General features: G+C 35.1%; 1 protein-coding gene across 3 annotated transcripts in view; it reads right to left on the reverse strand.

Moving 5' to 3' along the window:
• NKAIN2 (sodium/potassium transporting ATPase interacting 2) overlaps positions 1 to 21,504 on the reverse strand; it is a 992,732-nt gene that overhangs the window by 446,154 nt on the left and 525,074 nt on the right. The gene's annotated exons all lie outside the window — the stretch shown is intronic.

Below are 21,504 nucleotides of genomic sequence, written 5' to 3' on the forward strand. Positions count from 1 at the left end.
GCTAGAAGGATTCCATTGAAAGAACTTTTGATACTAAATAATAATAAATCAAGTTATATAGGAACATCCTAATTGACATATGCAAATAAGAGATTTGAAAGGCTAATAAAACATAAGAACTAGTGAGAAAATACCAATCTACACTTTTAAAAGCTGAAATCTGTACAGATTAAGAATCAGATAGTAGGGAGTTCCCTGGTGGTCCAGTGGTTAAGACTTCCCCTTCCAATGCAGCGGGTGCAGGTTCGATCCCTGGGTGGGGTGCTAAGACCCCACATGTCTCAGGGCCAAAAAACCAAAACATAAAACAGAAGCAATACTGTAACAAATTCAATAAGGACTTTAAAAATGGTCCACATCAAAAACAAAAAAAAATCTTAAAAGAAACCCAATCAGATAGTAATTTATTCATGTATATTTGTTTGTATAGCAGGGTTTTAAGATGTAGATGTGTAATACATAGATCTGAAAGTGATACGTGAGAGAAAAAAAATCTTCAATCTATTAAAAAGGCAACTTGTGTTTATTGTCACATTCATCACACCTTGTGTCTAGAAGTGACATCAAAAAAGAGTATTCATTTTTTCTAGTTAGCAAACAATTTAAAAGTGATATTTATTGATATTCCTGGTTTTCGAAATCATGGTTAAAAATTCTAATAAGAATTGTTCTTCCTGTGTTGAAATTTCTTGGACTAGCCCAGTAACACTAAAGAAAACGAAATTGCCTCTGGTTCTGGTTATGTAGGAATTTGAAGATCACAGTCAAGATGACATTAGAATGCATTTAAAAAAAAAAACAAAACTATTACCATATGAATTCAAAAATTTTTTATATCTAATACTGTTTTGTTGTTGTTTTTACTCCATTACTTTGATGTCCCAAACTTCCCATAGACCTGAAATTTGTGAATATTACTTGTTACTTTATATAGCTAAATTAATTAATTAATTAATTAATTAATTTTAAAAAGTCTTTGCAGATGTGATTGATAAAGATTTTGAGATGGGGAGATGATCCTGGATTCTCTGGGTATACTCTTGTAAGTGGGAGGCAGATGGATATTTTACACACATAAATAGACAATATGAACAGAACAGACAGATTTAAAGGTTATATTAATGTGGTCACAAGCCAAGGAATCCTGTAGCTACCAGACTCTGAAAGAGGCAAGAATCAGATTTCCCCCAGAGCCTCTGGAGGTAGTATAAGCCTTGAGTTGGGCTCAGTGATACTGATTTCAGATTTCTGAACTCCAGAACTGTGAGAGAATGAATTTCTGTTGTTTTAAGTCACCAAGTTTGTGAAAATTTGTTACAGCAGCCTTAGGAAACTAATACAACCACCCAAATCTTCTCTTCTGTTTTCCATTGACCTGTCTTTGAAATGTAACCCTGAAGAGTATAATACCTAAGTACTTGTGGAGAAATGTAATTATCTTCAAAATTAAGATCCACTTTTTTGGGGCAATTATATCACTGCTTCAGAATCAGTCCATTGCTAACCTCTGAATGGCATGCAAACATAAATACCTTGTTTTACTTATATGCCTTATGTAAGTGCTGTGAAAGTCTTTGCTGGAAAATAAAAATATTCCTGTTTTATGAATTCCTGTTCTTAGGGTATTTCCAGCATTCTAACAATATAAGGCTGTTTTATTGTTTTCAGAAGTTATTGTATAAAGTTCTAGGATGCAGAAATCAATACATTTAGAGTCCTGAATATTTCCAGACTTGTAAAAAAAAATTGTCAAAATGAGTTAAATACGTAGGAAAAGATACAATTCAAGAAACTCTTTATTCGGAAGCAAGGAAGAGGCAAATCAGGTGATAGTTATTATCAATATAATGGACTAATAATATTTAGTTGGGAAAATGAATTATATGATATCATTAAAATATTAAAAATTATAATAAATAGCAGTCCTAAATTTATCAGCCATGGCGATTACCTTGAAAATTTAGAAAGGTCTTAAACTACTAATTGTTTATTATATGTCAATCAAAATATTCTTCAGTATCACTTTTTAGCCGTTTAGCAATTTTTAGCATTAAACCCTGAGTGAATACTGCCATATCTGACCCCATAGATTGAGTGGAAAGCATTATCTTTAGCTATATTCATATATTTTATGACTATTATGACCACTTTGAATACATGTATGGTTCTAGTTGATTAATGTATCCTAGGATACCTAAAAATGTTGAGTCCCCTCTCCGTATAACAAATAAATAATTTTAAAAGATGCATTATCCATATATTGATTTATAACCTTTCAACTGTGCTTTATGAAAGTACTCATGGCACACATAGACAAAGGTACTATTTGTAAGGCTCAATAATATAAACAAAGGAGTTGGCTTGCAACTGAACGTGACTGACTCAGGGGCTCTGGCCACCCCAGGTTCCTGAAGAGCTCAACATGCCAGCACATCTGCAAACTATTAGCTGTGACACTGTTGGGATGTTCTGCTCAGAAAAGTCATACATAGTACACAATTTCTTTTCAAAAAGATAGTCTTGCTAATGCATCAAAAATAAAGTCTGCCTGCTCAATCTGCTCAGTAGGGTAGCTAGTTCCCCACATGTCTTTATATTCTTTACAGTCATCTAGAGGGTACTTCTGAATATCACATAGATGATCCAATTAATTGTGTAGCAGTTGTAGCAAATAGAGACAAATCAATGAGGCAATGTTCAACTCAGTAGTCACATGTAAACATAAATATATATTTAGAATAACTAGGTGCTTGGCTACTTTTTAGACTGCAATATTCATGTGGAGAATGTAGTTCCAAATTTATAGATGCTAATACATATGTACATGTTAGTAATGAAAAACTACATAATATTTTTCTCATCTTAGAAGCACTTTGTTTTTTCAATTTGCCAAACAGCTTTTCATTTACTATCTCAAAAGCAAGACTGAAATTACTAGCTTCAGGATCGCTTTGGTAAGATGGATAAAATGAAAACAAAACAAAACAAAAAAGAGATTTAGTTAGGAATGCTTTTGGTTGTAAGTAATAAATATTGAACTACAGGTGGTTTAAATACTAGGGTTTTTAAAATCTTTTTTCATACATGAAGTCTGGAAGTTAGGTGCTGTTGGCTCAATGTTGCCATGGCTCTAGACTTATACCTTTGGGTTTTCCTTTCAAATCCTCACATAGTTAACACACCCTGCAAGCAGAAACGTGCTGGGAAGGAAAGATCCCTTCTTTCTGCAACACTTTGTTCTTTCAGGAAAGAAAATTTTCCCAAATGCACTCAGCAGACTTACATCTCATTAAGTGAAACTGTGTCACATGCCTACTTTCCTGAACCCAATCACTAACAAAGAGGACTGGGATTATCATGGTTGTTTTATACCAATTGTAATTCACCCCCTGGACCTGAGAGAGGATCAGATCCCACTGAGAGCTCTGCTGACCATCCAAATATCTGAACAATAACAATATCTGTTAGCAGAGAATGGGGGTTGGCAGGCAGAGTTGTCTGCCACTATAACCTATGCACATCCTAAATTTTTGTTTCCTTTAATATGCAAAAGTGAATAACTGCTATTTAACATTTCTTATGTGTGTCTTGTTTTCTAGAGAAATACTCAACCCTTTGCTTCAGTAAGACTATACATATTCAACTAAACAGAGAAGTAATTTAGTATTACACCCAAAGTAAGTATAAAAGATTCCAGACCATCCATGGAGGAAGCACACAAATCAGATGTAGTGTTTTGCAAACAAGCTGCAAGATTCAATTTAAGGAACATACAAAGAGGAAAAATATACAGAGTGTTAGTGGTCTCATTGGAAATGTAAAACATCTATGTCTTGAGAAGGAAGAAAAGTATTATGGAAAATATTAAGAATATTCAAATAAGGAAAACAGGGCCCTCTAAAGAGTTAAAAGTAGAAAGTTAACAATGGCATTTTCAAAATTTATATAAATATGCTTCACTAAGATGTGGTAGATGTGTGGTGGTTGAGAATTTTGATTGAGTGAGCATAATCTACCACTTTTTTCCTTTTGAAATTAGAAAATATCTTGTCTCTTTCAACCAGAAAGGTTTTAATCTCTTCTTCGCTTTTCTAGCCCCTTAGCTTTCATCTCAACTTCAAAGCAAGACTATAGTGAGGTAAACAACCTTCTAAAATATGTAAATTATCCTAATTGGGGTATGGTAAATCTATTAATATAACCTTTAAAAATGTCTACTTGCTGTGCTTGGTTTAAAAACATCTAAGTACAGATACAGGTCACTCTCTCTCTCTATATATGTATGTGTATATATGTCTATATATGTATGCATATATACATATTTGGTCTTATTTTAGGCTGAAACATTAAGGAAACTTCATTTCTCTTGGGTGCTTTGTATGACATTAGACTGTAAGTATGGGGTGAGTATAAAGTTCTCCCAAACATTTAAAATTACTTCAATACAACTTCCTAACTTGTTTTTGGATAAAACGATTTGCAACAAGATTTTTACTGAGGGAATTTTTCTTCTGCCTAAATAAGTGACAGGATAGACGTTTACCAATATTTCATGTGATATGTCTTCTGAATACCTGCCTTCTTGATTGGATACCGTCAATAGTAAAAGCTTAGTCATACCATATTTGGTGAATACTGCTTGCTATACTGGTATGTTGGGCTCAAGAAGCTAAGAAGCCCAGATAAATAAAGCCTCTTAAAGAGATAACCATATATTGAAATCTAAATGTTAGAGTGGAAAACTTAAAATCACTAGATTTTTAATTAATTAAATATCTGTATTGAAATGCATACTGCATAAGACAGAAGCATTGAATGTAGAAAGCTTACCCTCAGAAGAGCTAAAATGAATCATCATGAAATATTAGAACTATGTTTTTTATTAGTTGGTTTAAAAGGGAAAGTCTCTTACAAGAACTTGGTCCAATGCAGAGCATAATTCAATTTTAAGTTACACATCTTTACGCTGTGTAAAAGATACTCTGAAAATAATAGTAATAGTATCCAATAAAAATGTCTTTTTGATTTCATTTCTAGCTTTTAAGAACACAAAGGTAAAGTTATAGGTTTACCTGATTAATTAAGCTTTTGGTTTCATGTGCAAACTTTGATTCATAAATGGAATACAAATCAACAAAGTGTGTTTTTTAAAAATCGATTTAGCGATTTTCTTAAATTCATTTATTTTTTAATTTCTTAATTGTGGTAGGCAGAAAGATGGCCCCTCAAATATATCCGACCCTAATCCTCAGAACCTGTGAATATGATGAATTATTACTCCTGTGACTGTGTTATGCCATAGGCAGCGTTGACCTAAAATGAAGGAGATTATCCAGGTGAGCCTAATCTAATCACATGAGTCTTCTAAAGCAGATAGCTTTTTCTGGCTGGTGGCAGAAGGGGAAGTCGGAGAGATATAAAGCACATGAAGCTGCAAACAATCCCCAGCAAATAGTGAGTGAGGAAATGAGGACCTCATTCCTACAATCAAATGGAATTGAATTCTGCCAAAAACCTGAATGAGCTGGATGAAGACTGTACCCCAGGGGCCCCAGACCTGAGCCCAGGACAGTCACTATCTTGATTTCTGTCTCCTTAGATCCGAAGCACAATATTCAGCCAAGCCCACCTGGACTTCTGGCCTACAGAACTGTGAGAGAATAACTGAATGGGTGTTACTTTAAGCCTCTAAGTTTGTGGTAATTTGTTATGCAGCAATAGGACACTAATACATTAATATTGAGGTTTTCATTTTTTAAAAAAATATTTTTAACTGTCAACTAATTTCCCACAAGGGCCAAGTGCTATAAATACATTGTATATTAAGTAGACTGGATCTAACAGACTCTTTCAGACTGACTTTTAGTATAGGTATTTCCTTTTGAATTTTAAGACATTTTGATATACTACATCAATTTGCCTATATTTTTTTCTAGAAATAAAATTGTTATCATTATTTATTAAATTAGTTATTTCATAGAAAAGTATATCTAGAAGTTAGGAGACCTGGGTTCAAGCCCTATCTCTATAATGAATCTACCTCTATAATTTGGACAATATTGGTATTTCTATCTAATTTTGAAACTAACATTCCTAGATGAATGCAAGGTGATTTACTATTATTTTTTTGGAGAAGTAGACCCTTTCTCACATTACAAGTGTTAGCTGCAGTGCCCATGGGCTAGCCCAACAATGGTGATAGCAATAAACAGAATGTTTCACTCCTTATGTCAGCCACTTAAGACAGTCAATCATTTTTATTGGATACAATGACTGCAGAGTGATATCAACCAAAAGTATTAGCACTGGCAATCACTTTTTGTATCATTATACAAGAACTCTTTTATAAAGGATGTATTCACCATTTCTTAAGGAATGTATCTTAAGAAAAAACTATCAGCCTTCTTAACAGCCATCAAGTAGATACATTCTTTGCAAGACTAACATTACGTGATCAAATGTGTTGCTGCTGGTAGACAGGGCCTTGGAGAGTATGTAAAAATAATGTCGCCAGATGTGTATATATTAATGTGCATTTAGTACTAAAATGACCTTTGAATGAGGGCTTAATAGATATTAACTTTCTAGAAAGATGAAAATAAGGTCAAATAATGATGATCTGCAAGTCCCAATAATGGATAGTTATGTTTCATTACACACATGAGTTTCTTCCAATCTTTTGTTTGCTTTTTTAGTCACCCAAAGGCTAAAATGACTAATTTTCAGCTTAAACATGGTATTCAAGTATAAAAGCTTTAAAAACTATCTTCCTCTTAAAAATATTTTCTCCTACTCAGGGGTAAAATTGAGTTTAGTCCAAATCAGCCTAAGAAATCAAGTTTTATATTTGGCTCTAAAACAGTTATCATATCTTCATCAAATTTATGACTATTTAGCCCAGGTGTTAAGAATAGGGTATGGTCTTAGATTGGATGCCTACACAGACTCCTTAGAGTTTTTCCTGCTTATTGTCTACAGAACAGAAATCTTTTTTTAAAATTTCTGCTCTTTATTTTTTATTTTTTAAATTGAATTATAGCTGATTTACAATGTGTTAATTTTTGCTGTAGAGAAAAGTAATTCAGTTTTATATATATATATATATATATATATATATATATATATTCTATTTTTGAATATTCTTTTCCATTATGGTTTATTGTAGGGTATTGAATATAGTTCTCTGTGCTATACAGTAGGAGGACCTTGTTGTTTATCCATTCTATATATAATAGCTTATATCTGCTAACTCCAACCTCCCACTCCATCCCTCCCCCAATCCCCTCCCCCTTGGCAACCGTAAGTCTCTTCTCTATATCTGTGAGTCTGTTTCTGTTTCGTATATGGGGTCATTTGTGTCATATTTTAGACTCCACATGTAAGTGATATACAGAACATAAATCTTAGCAGAGACACATGCCTTGCAAATGTAAGGTTACAAGGTGTTATAAGGTAAGTGAATGTGAGGAATGGTGAAAATTCATCCAAACTGTAAAGTCATGTGTCCTATTTATTGTTTATTCCTTAATAGTTTCATATTCATGTGGAAATGATATTTTTTCTAATAGATCATACATAAAAATTGAAAATCTTTTATCAATTTATTTCAGTACAAACTTATTTCTGTGTAAAATTTCAAGATTACAAACATGTATTTGAAAGAAGTATTATTCAAATAAAGCATTTTGGAACTCAGATTGTAGTGGATGCTGTCTGGTGGGTGGGCACTGCCTAGGTGCCCCTTTAGGACTGAAGCACTAATCATTATCCAGCTGTCAGAAGTGTTGCCTGTTGATAGCTCACAGCCAAGCTCCTTATCAGGAATTACCCTTGGTCAAAGTGAGCTGTCTTGCTTATGATTTATGCTCACCTCCAGGAGCAACCCTCATCTCATGCCTGGTCAATACTAAAGTTCAAAACTCCCAGACCCTTGTCTTAATTCTGGACATTTATGAAAGACCAGCATAGTTTCAGAGCTCTACATGGGATCAGCTGAGGCTTCTGTTGGCTGTCTGAAGTTAAACTTCATCTGACCAGTCTTGTTTCCCTCACTCTATTACAGGTGTTGTCCCTGGGAACACTCCCCTATAAATGACGTGCATGTGAATTTCCACCTCCGAATCTACTACAGAAAAACTTGACTAACAATGATTGAAAATAGGAGTGGTCCTGGAAAGCAGATATTAAAGGGGAATTTTGGACCTAGATCACTTCCTGATGCCTGGCAATGAGGACCTCATGATAGGAATAGACGGTGTAATGACAGCTCTTGGCATACAGTAGCACTAAAACTATTAACTTTTGTACTGGTGGTGAACTGGGATGACTTATTTAGCTATAGATGAATAACTAACCTGCCAGCAACAGAGCAAGGCTGAGTCCCCAGCATGGCACAACTCCTTGAGAAGACCAACAGCCAGTCTATAATAGATGATTACATTGAATCCCTTCTATCCTAAAAGTGGGAGTGGTTCATCTGGGCAGAAGTTGAAATTCTAATTATAGATTGTCTTTCCTGCTTCTAAGTTTTGGAAGAACCACTAACTGAGGTCTTAAAGGATGTTTGACTCACCAACACAGGGTCCCCCAAAGCACTGCATTGATACAAAGGACACACTTTATAGTTAGGAAAGGATGGAAGTTAACAAATGACTATGGGATCTATTGGTGTCATAGCACCCAGAAATTGTCAGTCTGACAGACTCATCTGACTTTTGAATTTGCAAATGGGGTGCTAACTTGGAGATGATACTGTACAAGGCTAGGTGTCTTCCTACAGGATGCAGTAAATGCCCTACACGAATGACTATGATATGGTGTTGGGTCTTCAATAGGTAGAATACATGGATCTGGGAGCGGAGGAGCGAAAGCAGGAGTAGCTCTGCTCACTGTCACTCACTGTGATGTATTTGGAGAATTTGTCCTTCCTGTCCCCACAAATTAGCCTTTGTGGATCTAGATGTCCTGGGTTCCAGAGGGAAATACTTCCACTAGAGGATAAAGCAAAATTTCCACTAAACGTAAGCTATGGCTGCCACTCAGTCACTTTTGATTCTTTGATCTAAGAGACCAGCAGTGATGAAAAGAATCACCCTCTTGATAGGGACAATATATTCTGGTTATCAGTGGGGCCAGATAAGAATATATTTGGTACCCTGGTGAAACAGTGGGACATCTCTTGCTAATCCCTTACCCAGTTTTAATGGCAATGCATCAGAGAAGTAACCATGGCTTGACAAGCATAGTGAACAGTGACTTACATTCCTCATGGTTGAGGGTCTGGATTAACCCAGTAGGTAAGCTGCCTAGACAGGAAGATGAAGGTCCAGAGAATATAGGTAAAATGGATAGTGCAGCATACTCCAAGAGCAACTGCAGAGGTGGAACTGCAGTTTGTCCCACTGATCTTGTAAGTTCACTTTGGAAAAGAAATCAACTAGTAGAGGGGGGTGTTTCCAAATTGGATGACAGTACTACCTGAAGCAGGGGGATCTGTGTAGTGCAAGGTATGGATTGAAGAGAATCCATGGTGCACCATCTAGATCTACCCTTTAGCGTTAAGTGCTTATTCTTCCAGCATGGCTAATTAATGTCTCACAGCTAAGTCCCTCTCAAGGAATTGCCCCCTGGTCAAAGGGAGCTGCATAACTCAAGGTCATGTCCCACTCCTACAGGCAGCATACAGCCAATGACAGGTCCATGGGGGAATACAAAGGCCTGCCCATCATTCTCCCAAATTTGGACATATATGAAAGATCATCATGGCTTTAGAGTGCCCCATAACATAAAAGGATTGCAACTGCATTGCAGTTCCAATTTTTCATCTACCCAATCCTGTCTTTGTTCTTAAGAGCACACTCCAATAAGCTTGCTGAATATAAATCTCTGTCTCTAAGTTGGTATCCCGGAGACCCTGACCTATATGTTGACGTTACTACAAGTTATAGAAAAGAAAATGTCCCCTGAATTTCTTCAGCAAAAAATGAGATTTCATAAATCACTTTGATGAAAATACCATAAGCGTAAATGAAATACTAAAAACACTGTAAGAAATAAGCAAGAATAGGGCTCAATTCCATGTGAAAATTTATAAGCCAGGATCAATATCTGAAACACTCTATTATTTTACAAATATATTACAGATTTTTTAGAAAATCACACAGGTTGTGACTATTTTAAAGGGCTTACCATTCAAATGTCCAATAATATATCAATAATGTCTGTACCATAATTTCAACAAAGCTGTCCCCAGTGTGTAATACACACAGACTGTTCCTAAATAATATACCCAGCCATTTGCTTCTGGCTTCTTCAGCTGAGTCTTCCTTTCCATTTAGATTTTTTTCCCTTTCCTGTCCTTTCACCTCCCATGCACACCTATAAAATCATATGCTTACCCCGTATTGTAAGGAAAGTGACAATATCCTGTACTTTACAAATTTGTTATTATTTTAAATATTTTAATGTGAAAATATTTTATTTTTGAAGACAATGATATGGAAAACCATAATTCATTAAATAAATCACTATATATCTATTTTTAATTCCAAACATATTCTCTCTGTCAGTGCAGAGTAGCCCAAAATAATATGGTTATTTGTGAAGGCATCCACATACATATTCTAATTATTATTTCCTAAGCCCTTTCATTTTTTTTCTGGCACTTTATACATTTATGAGTATAATATGGAATGATTGTATTGACATAATAATAGTATCATTTATTACCAGTTCAATATGTACTAAATACTGCTAAAATAAGTTTACATCGTTGCCTCTTTCAATCCTCAGATAATCCTATCAAGTAGGTATTATTACTCCCACGATAAAATTGAATGAAGAGACACAAGACTACTCACCTCTCCTATTCAACATTATACTATATAATTTAGGCAGCACAGGAGAATGTAAGAAATCAATAAAAAGTTAGGAAGGAAAAAATTAAACTTTCATTATGCATAGATGATATGATTATTTACAAGAGAATTGGCAGAAAAATTATTAGAGCTAATTAAGAGTTGAATAATGAAGGATGATCAATACAAAAACATCTATTGTGTTCCTATAAACAGTAAAATATAGCAAGAAAATATTATTTTAAAAGTTATTGGTTCTGGACTTCTGGCTTCTGGACACTTGAGATGTAAATTATGTAATTTTTTTTTTTTTATTCTTTCAAACTTTTCTTTAGAAACCAAACATATCAACAAGGGCAGGGAAAGAAAATACATAGTATCTTCAACAACACTTGTTGACAAAGAATCGCCATATATAAACCCCAAAATACGGGTGGATGTGGCCAAACCATTAAAAGATCTGAATAATAGAAGTTACAGGAAATGAAAAGGAATGTCTGATGAGTCCCATGAGGCACAGAACCTCTAGATCATAAATAAAACTTACCTCTAGAAGTTAAGGCCCTCACACTGAACAGAATCCTGGCTTCAGATTCTTCGAAGGGTTGGCCAAAATTGGGGAGTCACGTGTGGGTGCAAAAACTGAGTGGCTAAGGTCATTAAGTGGGGGGAGGGGAGATGGGGAACAGTTGTGGTCATATATGTCCTCCAGGTAGAATTACTTGATTCAGCAGATAAAATATTGTATGGAACATATTTACACTAAAAAAAAAAAAAATGTTGTGTACTGGAAAATCAAATTATACCAGGCATCTATATTTTATCTGGCAACACTACCTCCAGGGTTTCAGAAATATCTAGAAGTATAGAACCTCACCCTGAATTAATACTACTGGAGGTCAAAGAAAAATGAGCAGAGCAAGAACACTGGAGATAAAGAAGAGATAAATACTAGAGGGAATGAATGGGTCAAGAGATAGGAGATCCCCCCAAATCTTGTAACTGCAAAATATGTCATCTACAGATTGAACACCATCTTGAAACACAAGGTTTTCTGGAAAAGATAACCTCCCTGAATTAGACTTAGGTCAGAGATGGAGACATGGATACACAAAAAACCCCATAATTTGAGAAGAGGTACCCCTAGAGTGGTGAAGCAGTGAAAGCTATTTTGATCCATCTCTGCATTCTCCACAGCAACCTCTTCATAAAAGTCATAGAAATTCTATTTTATTCAAACTAGGGAAAAATAAAATAAAATCACCACCAAAAAGTGTAGCCACAAAAGATGAAAACTAAATTCTAATATCCCAAAATGAGCTAAAAAAAATTAAGAAAACAGAAGACTGAAATAACAACAACAAAAAGAAATAGAAAAGCTCAGAAACTGAATGGTCATACAATAAGTGGCAAAAAAAAAAAAAAAAAAAAGAACTGACAGTTCTCAAGCAAGAGTAAGAAAAAAAATCTTCAGAAAGGATGATGGAATTAAAAGGTATATAGTCAAAGAAAAATACACTGTAAGGTAAATAAATGAAGTATAGGAAGGTGTAAAGGATAAAATAGAAAAAAAAAAAAAGGAAAGTAAAAAGATTAAGAAAATGATACACACACGCGTGCGTGCGCACACACACCCACACAGAAAACAGGAGTCACCAAAGAATGAAATCAAAGAAAAGAACAGAAAAATATTTAAACCCTTAACTCAGTAAAATTTTCTTGAAATAAAAGAGCTCTCATTTCACATATTAAAAACCAAAATCAACTTAAAACATAAAGGAGACATATGCCAGTAAATGTATCACTTTTTAAAAACTGAGGTATAATTTATATATGATAAAATGCATAAATTTTAAGTGTGCAGTTGTATTACTTTTGACAATTGTATAAAGCCATGTAAGCAGCACCCCAATTAAGATATGCATTTATAGGGGAGATTAACCAAGATGGCGGAGTAGAAGGACGTGCTCTCACTCCCTCTTGCGAGAGCAGCAGAATCACAACTGGCTGCTGGACAATCATCGACAGGAAGACACTGGACTTCACCAAGGAGGATACCCCACGTCCAAGGACAGAGGAGAAGCCACAGTGAGACGGTAGGAGGGGCACAATCAGAGTAAAATCAAATCCCATAACTGCTGGGTGGGTGACTCACAGACTGGCGAACACTTATACCACAGAAGTCCACCCACCGGAGTGAAGGTTCTGAGCCCCACGTCAGGCTTCCCAACCTGGGGGGCCGGCAACGGGAGGAGGAATTCATAGAGAATCAGACTTTGAAGCCTAGTGGGAAATGACTGCAGGACTTCGGCAGGACTGGGGGAAACAGAGACTCCACTCTTGGAGGGCACACACGGAATAGTGTGCGCATCGGGACCCGGGGGAAGGAGCAGTGACCCTGGGGGACACTGAACCAGACCTACCGGCTAGTGTTGGAGGGTCTCCTGCAGAGGCGGGGGCTGGCTCTGTTTCACCGTGGGGACAAGGACACTGGCAGCGGAGGTTCTGGGAAGTACTCCTTGGTGTGAGCCCTCCCAGAGTCTGCCATTAGCCCCACCAAAGAGCCCAAGTAGGCTCCAGTGTTGGGCTGCCTCAGGCAAAACAACCAACAGGGAGGGAACCCAGCCCCACCCATCAACAGTCAAGTGGATTAAAGTTTGTTGGAGCTCTGACCGCCACAGCAACAGTCAGCTCTACCCACCACCAGAGCCTCCCATCAAGTCTCTCAGATAGCCTCAACCACCAGAGGGCAGACAGCAGAAGCAAGAAAAACTACAATCCTGCAGCCTGTGGAACAAAAACCCCATTTACAGAAAGATAGACAGGATGAAAAGGCAGAGGGCTATATACCAGATGAAGGAACAAGAAAAAACCCCAGAAAAACAACTAAATTAAGTAGAGATAGGCAACCTTCCAGAAAAAGAATTCAGAATGATGATAGTGAAGATGATCCAGGACCTCGGAATAAGAATGGAGGCAAAGATTGAGAAGATGCAAGAAATGATTAACAAAGACCTAGAAGAATTAAAGAACAAACAAACAGAGATGACCAATACAATAACTGAAATGAAAACTACACTAGAAGGAATCAATAGCAGAATAACTGAGGCAGAAGAATGGATAAGTGACCTGGAAGACAGAATGGTGGAATTCACTGCTGTGGAACAGACTAAAGAAAAAAGAATGAAAAGAAATGAAGACAGCCTAAGAGACCTCTGGGACAACATTAAACGCAACAACATTCACATTATAGGGGTCCCAGAAGAAGAGAGAGAGAAAGGACCAGAGAAAATATTTGAAGAGATTATAGTCGAAAACTTCCCTAACATGGGAAAGGAAATAGCCACCCAAGTCCAGGAAGCGCAGCGAGTCCCATACAGGATAAACCCAAGGAGAAACATAGTAATCAAATTGGCAAAAATTAAAGACAAAGAAAAATTATTGAAAGCAGCAAGGGAAAAACGACAAATAACATACAAGGGAACTCCCATAAGGTTAACAGCTGATTTCTCAGCAGAAACTCTACAAGCCAAAAGGGAGTGGCATGATATACTTAAAGTGATGAAAGGGAAGAACCTACAACCAAGATTACTCTACCCGGCAAGGATCTCATTTAGATTTGATGGAGAAATCAAAAGCTTTACAGACAAACAAAAGCAAAGAGAATTCAGCACCACCAAACCAGCTCTACAACAAATGCTAAAGGAACTTCTCTAAGTGGGAAACACAAGAGAAGAAAAGGACCTACATAAACAAACCCAAAACAATTAAGAAAATGGTCATAGGAACATACATATTGATAATTACCTTAAACGTGAATGGATTAAATGCTCCAACCAAAAGGCACAGGCTTGCTGAATGGATACAAAAACAAGACCCATATATATGCTGTCTACAAGAGACCCACTTTAGACCTAGGGACACATACAGACTGAAAGTGAGGGGATGGAAAAAGATATTCCATGCAAATGGAAATCAAAAGAAAGCTGGAGTAGCTATACTCATATCAGATAAAATAGACTTTAAAATAAAGAATGTTACAAGAGACAAGGAAGGACACTACATAATGATCAAGGGATCAATCCAAGAAGAAGATATAACAATTATAAATATATATGCACCCAAAATAGGAGCACCTCAATACATAAGGCAACTGCTAACAGCTCTAAAAGAGGAAATTGACAGTAACACAATAATAGTGGGGGACTTTAACACCTCACTTACACCAATGGACAGATCATCCAAAATGAAAATAAATAAGGAAACAGAAGCTTTAAATGACACAATAGACCAGATAGATTTAATTGATATTTATAGGACATTCCATCCAAAAACAGCAGATTACACGTTCTTCTCAAGTGCGCACGGAACATTCTCCAGGATAGATCACATCTTGGGTCACAAATCAAGCCTCAGTAAATTTAAGAAAATTGAAATCATATCAAGCATCTTTTCTGACCACAACGCTATGAGATTAGAAATGAATTACAGGGGAAAAAACGTAAAAAACACAAACACATGGAGGCTAAACACTACGTTACTAAATAACCAAGAGATCACTGAAGAAATCAAAGAGGAAATCAAAAAATACCTAGAGACAAATGACAATGAAAACACGACGACCCAAAACCTATGGGATGCGGCAAAAGCAGTTCTAAGAGGGAAGTTTATAGCTATACAAGCCTACCTAAAGAAACAAGAAAAATCTCAAGTAAACAATCTAACATTACACCTAAAGAAACTAGAGAAAGAAGAACAAACAAAACCCAAAGTTAGCAGAAGGAAAGAAATCATAAAGAACAGAGCGGAAATAAATGAAATAGAAACAAAAAAAAACAATAGCACAGATCAATAAAACTAAAAGCTGGTTCTTTGAGAAGATAAATAAAATTGATAAGCCATTAGCCAGACTCATCAAGAAAAAGAGGGAGAGGACTCAAATCAATAAAACTAGAAATGAAAAAGGAGAAGTTACAACAGACACCACAGAAATACAAAGCATCCTAAGAGACTATTACAAGCAACTCTATGCCAATAAAATGGACAACCTGGAAGAAATGGACAAATTCTTAGAATGGTATAACCTTCCAAGACTGAACCAGGAAGAAACAGAAAATATGAACAGACCAATCACAAGTAATGAAATTGAAACTGTGATTAAAAATCTTCCAACAAACAAAAGTCCAGGACCAGATGGCTTCACAGGTGAATTCTATCAAACATTTAGAGAAGAGATAACACCTATCCTTCTCAAACTCTTCCAAAAAATTGCAGAGGAAGGAACACTCCCAAACTCATTCTATGAGGCCACCATCACCCTGATACCAAAACCAGACAAAGATGTCACAAAGAAAGAAAACTACAGGCCAATATCACTGATGAATATAGATGCAAAAATCCTCAACAAAATACTAGCAAACAGAATCCAACAACACATGAAAAGGATCATACACCACGATCAAGTGGGATTTATCCCAGGGATGCAAGGATTCTTCAATATACGCAAATCAATCAATGTGATACACCATATTAACAAATTGAAGAATAAAAACCATATGATTATCTCAATAGATGCAGAAAAAGCTTTTGACAAAATTCAACACCCATTTATGATAAAAAAACTCTCCAGAAAGTGGGCATAGAGGGAAACTACCTCAACATAATAAAGGCCATATATGACAAACCCGCAGCAAACATCATTCTCAACAGTGAAAAACTGAAAGCATTTCCTCTAAGATCAGGAACGAGACAAGGATGTCCACTCTCACCACTATTATTCAACATAGTTCTGGAAGTCCTAGCCACGGCAATCAGAGAAGAAAAAGAAATAAAAGGAATACAAATTGGAAAAGAAGAAGTAAAACTGTCACTGTTTGCAGATGACATGATACTATACACAGAGAATCCTAAAACTGCCACCAGAAAACTGCTAGAGCTAATTAATGAATTTGGTAAAGTTGCAGGATACAAAATTAATGCACAGAAATCTCTTGCATTCCTATACACTAATGATGAACAATCTGAAAGAGAAATTATGGAAACACTCCCATGTACCATTGCAACAAAAGAATAAAATACCTAGGAATAAACCTACCTAGGGAGACAAAAGACCTGTATGCAGAAAACTATAAGACACTGATGAAAGAAATTAAAGATGATACCAACAGATGGAGAGATATACCATGTTCTTGGATTGGAAGAATCAACATTGTGAAAATGACTATACTACCCAAAGCAATCTACAGATTCAGTGCAATCCCTATCAAATTACCAATGGCATTTTTTACAGAACTAGAACAAATCATCTTAAAATTTGTATGGAGACACAAAAGACCCCGAATAGCCAAAGCAGTCTTGAGGGAAAAAAACAGAGCTGGGGGAATCAGACTCCCTGACTTCAGACTATACTGCAAAGCTACAGTAATCAAGACAATATGGTACTGGCACAAAAACAGAAACATACATCAATGGAACAAGATAGAAAGCCCAGAGATAAACCCACGCACCTATGGTCAACTAATCTATGACAAAGGAGGCAAAGATATACAATGGAGAAAAGACAGTCTCTTCAATAAGTGGTGCTGGGAAAACTGGACAGCTACATGTAAAAGAATGAAATTAGAATACTCCCTAACACCATAAACAAAAATAAACTCAAAATGGATTAGAGACCTAAATGTTAGACTGGACACTATAAAACTCTTAGAGTAAAACATAGGAAGAACACTCTTTGACATAAATCACAGCAAGATATTTTTTGATCCACCTCCTAGAGTAATGGAAATAAAAACAAAAATACACAAATGGGACCTAATGAAACTTCAAAGCTTTTGCACAGCAAAGGAAACCATAAACAAGATGAAAAGAACACCCTCAGAATGGGAGAAAATATTTGCAAACGAATCAATGGACAAGGATTAATCTCCAAAATATATAAACAGCTCATGCAGCTCAATATTAAAGAAACAAACACCCCAATCCAAAAATGGGCAGAAGACCTAAATAGACATTTCTCCAAAGAAGACATACAGACGGCCACGAAGCACATGAAAAGATGCTCAACATCACTAATTATTAGAGAAATGCAAATCAAAACTACAATGAGGTATCACTTCACACCAGTTAGAATGGGCATCATCAGAAAATCTACAAACAACAAATGCTGGAGAGGGTGTGGAGAAAAGGGAACCCTCTTGCACTGTTGGTGGGAATGTAAATTGATACAGCCACTATGGAGAACAGTATGGAGGTTCCTTAAAAAACTAAAAATAGAATTACCATATGACCCAGCAATCTCACTACTGGGCATATACGCAGAGAAAACCGTAATTCAAAAAGACACATGCACCCGAATGTTCATTGCAGCACTATTTACAATAGCCAGGTCATGGAAGCAACCTAAATGCCCATCAACAGACAAATGGATAAAGAAGTTGTGGTACATATATACAATGGAATATTACTCAGCCATAAAAAGGAACGAAATTGAGTCATTTGTTGAGATGTGGATGGATCTAGAGACTGTCATACAGAGTGAAGTAAGTCAGAAAGAGAAAAACAAATATTGTATATTAATGCATGTATGTGGAACCTAGAAAAATGGTACAGATGAACCGGGTTGCAGGGCAGAAGTTGAGACACAGATGTAGAGAACAAACGTATGGACACCAAGGGGGGAAAACTGTGGTGGGGTGGGGATGGTGGTGTGCTGAATTGGGCGATTGGGATTGACATGTATAAAGTGATGTGTATAAAATTGATGACTGATTAAAAAAAAAACAAAAACACACACACACACACAAAAAGATATGCATTTATAGAATCCAAATAATCACCCCCAATGTAAGATTCTACTGTTTTGATTTTATTAACATAGCTTAGTTTTCCCTTTTGTAAAACTTCATGTAAATGGAAACATAAGGTATACAATGTCTGCCTTCTTTGATTGCACAGAGCGTTTCTGAGATGAATCAATGTTATTGCTTGTGTCAGCAGCTTATTCTCTTTTATTGCATTACACTATATGAATACATCCAATGCGTTTACCCATTAATCTGTTGATGGATATTTGTCTTTTTTCCTGCTTCTCAGCTATTAAGAATAAAGCTGTTATCAATATTCATGTACAAGACTTTTTGTAGACATAAATTTTCTATTTCTTTTGGATAAATACTTAGAGGAGTGGGATTGTTGGGTCATAGAGTATGTCATTTAAAAACAATTGCCAAACTGTTTTCTACAATGTTTGAACCATTTTATATTCCCACCAGCAATGCATGAGAATTCTACTTGCTCCACAGTCTCTCTGGCAATTGGTATTGCCAATCTTTTTTATTTTAGTTATTCTAGTTTGTGAAGAAGAATCTTAGAGAGTTTTAATTTGCATTTCCCTAAAGTTGAATGTATGTTTATGTGCTTATTGGTCAGATATTATCAATGAAACAAAAATCTAATTCGTGAAAAAATCAACAATAAAATTGATATCAAGACTGACAAAGAAAAAAGGAAGACAAAATACAATATCAGAAATGAACAGAATGTCCAATATTCAGACACCTGCTGACATCAAAAGGATAATAAGATACTGCTACAAACAACTCTAGACAAATACATTCGACAAATTAAATGGAGTGGACCAATTCCTTGACAGGCACATATTATCAACTTAACCAATATGAAATAATTTGAATAGCTCTATCACTATTAAAGAAATTTCATTCATAATTTTAAAACTACCGAAAGAAAATTTCCAGGCCTAGATGACTACATGAGAACATTCTTCTAAAATTTAAAGATTTAACACTGATTCCACAAAATTTCTTCAAGAAAACAGATGTGAGAACACTTTCTAATTCATATTATGAAGTCAGTATTACCCTGATAAAAGAACCCCAGACAACAGTGCAAAAAAATAAAAAAGAAAATTACACACAAATGTCCCTCATGAATACAGATGTAAAAATCCTTAACAAAATGTTAGTCCTTGAAATTCAGCAATATAGAAATATATTAATCTTCATGACTAGTCTAAATTGGGATATGCTTTATGTAAAATCTGTACATAATGGTTTTGAAGACTCAGTACAAAAAAAGAATATAAAATATCTCATTAACAATATATATTTATTACATCCTGAAATGGTATTATTTGGATATATTGGGTTAAATAAAATATATTATTAAAACTAAAAAAGTATATTAATCAACTACGATCAACTATTCAAATACTATTTATTTAAGGGATGCAAGCTTATTCAATATTTAAAAATTAATCAATGTAATCTATTATATTAATAGGTTAAAAAAGAAAAAAAGAAACACGTGATTATATTGATTGATGCAGAAAAGCATTTGACAAAATTCAACACTAATTCATGATTTAAAAACCAGGAATAGAGGTGAATTTCCTCAATGTGATAAAGATCATCTAAAAAATGCTTACAACTAAAATCATACTTTATGTTGAAATACTGAATGTTTTCCTTCTAAGATTAATAACATGGCAAGAATGTTTGTCCCCACCATTCCTTTTAAAAGTTTGGAAGTTCTAGCTAGAACAATAATACAAGAAAATTAAATAAGAAGCATAATGGTCAGAAATGAATGAAGATAATTGTCCCTATTTATAGATGACATGATTGTGTATGCTGAACTCAAAAGGACTCTACAAAAATCCTCCTAGAACTAATAAGTGAGTTACGGTAGGTAAAAGGTTACAAGAGCAATATACTGTATTTCTATATACTAGCAATAAACACAGAAATTTAAAATATAATACCATTTAAAATCACTCAAAAAACCCAAAATATTCAGGTATATATCTAGAAAAACATGTACAAGATTTGTATGATGAAAACTATAAAATGCTGAGAAAGAAATCAAAGACGATCCAAATGAATGGAGAGACATACCACATTCATAAATTGGAAGACTCAATGTAGTGAAGATGTCGAATTATCCTCATTACAGGTTTAAAGTACAGTTAAAATAATCACTATCCAAATCCTAGCAAGATTTTTTTCGTAGATATAGACAAGATTATTATAAAATTTATATGGAAAGGTAAAGAAATTAAAGTAACCAAAGCAACCTTGAAAAAGAAGAATAAAGTGAGAGGAATGACTGTATTGATTTAACAGTTACAGTAATCAAGACAGTGTAGTATTGGCAGAGAGATAAACACATAGATTAATGGATCATAATAATGAACTCAGAAAAAGTGCCATACAAATATGTCCAACTAATTTTTGACAAAGGTACAAAAGCAATTAAGTTGGGAAAGGAGAGTCTTTTCAAGAAATGTTATGAGAGCAACTGAATATCCATAGGCAAAAAATAAACCTGGACCTAAACCCTACACATTACATGAATATATTCAAAATGGATCATAGATTTAAATATAAAACATAAAACTATAGAACTTTTAGAAGACAGTATAGGAGAAAAATCTTTGGGAACAAGGACCTGGTAAAAAGTTCTTAGATGACACCAAAAGCATGATCCATAAAATCAAAAAAAAATGAATAAATTGGACTTCATCCAAATTAGATATTTTGTTCTTTGAAAGACTCTGCCAAACTACTTTCAGAGTGGCTGTACAATTTTATATTCTACCAGAAATGTGTGATAGATCCAGTTTTTCCACATC

Source organism: Eubalaena glacialis, chromosome 12, assembly GCF_028564815.1.
Source record: "Eubalaena glacialis isolate mEubGla1 chromosome 12, mEubGla1.1.hap2.+ XY, whole genome shotgun sequence".
Lineage (NCBI taxonomy): Eukaryota > Metazoa > Chordata > Mammalia > Artiodactyla > Balaenidae > Eubalaena > Eubalaena glacialis.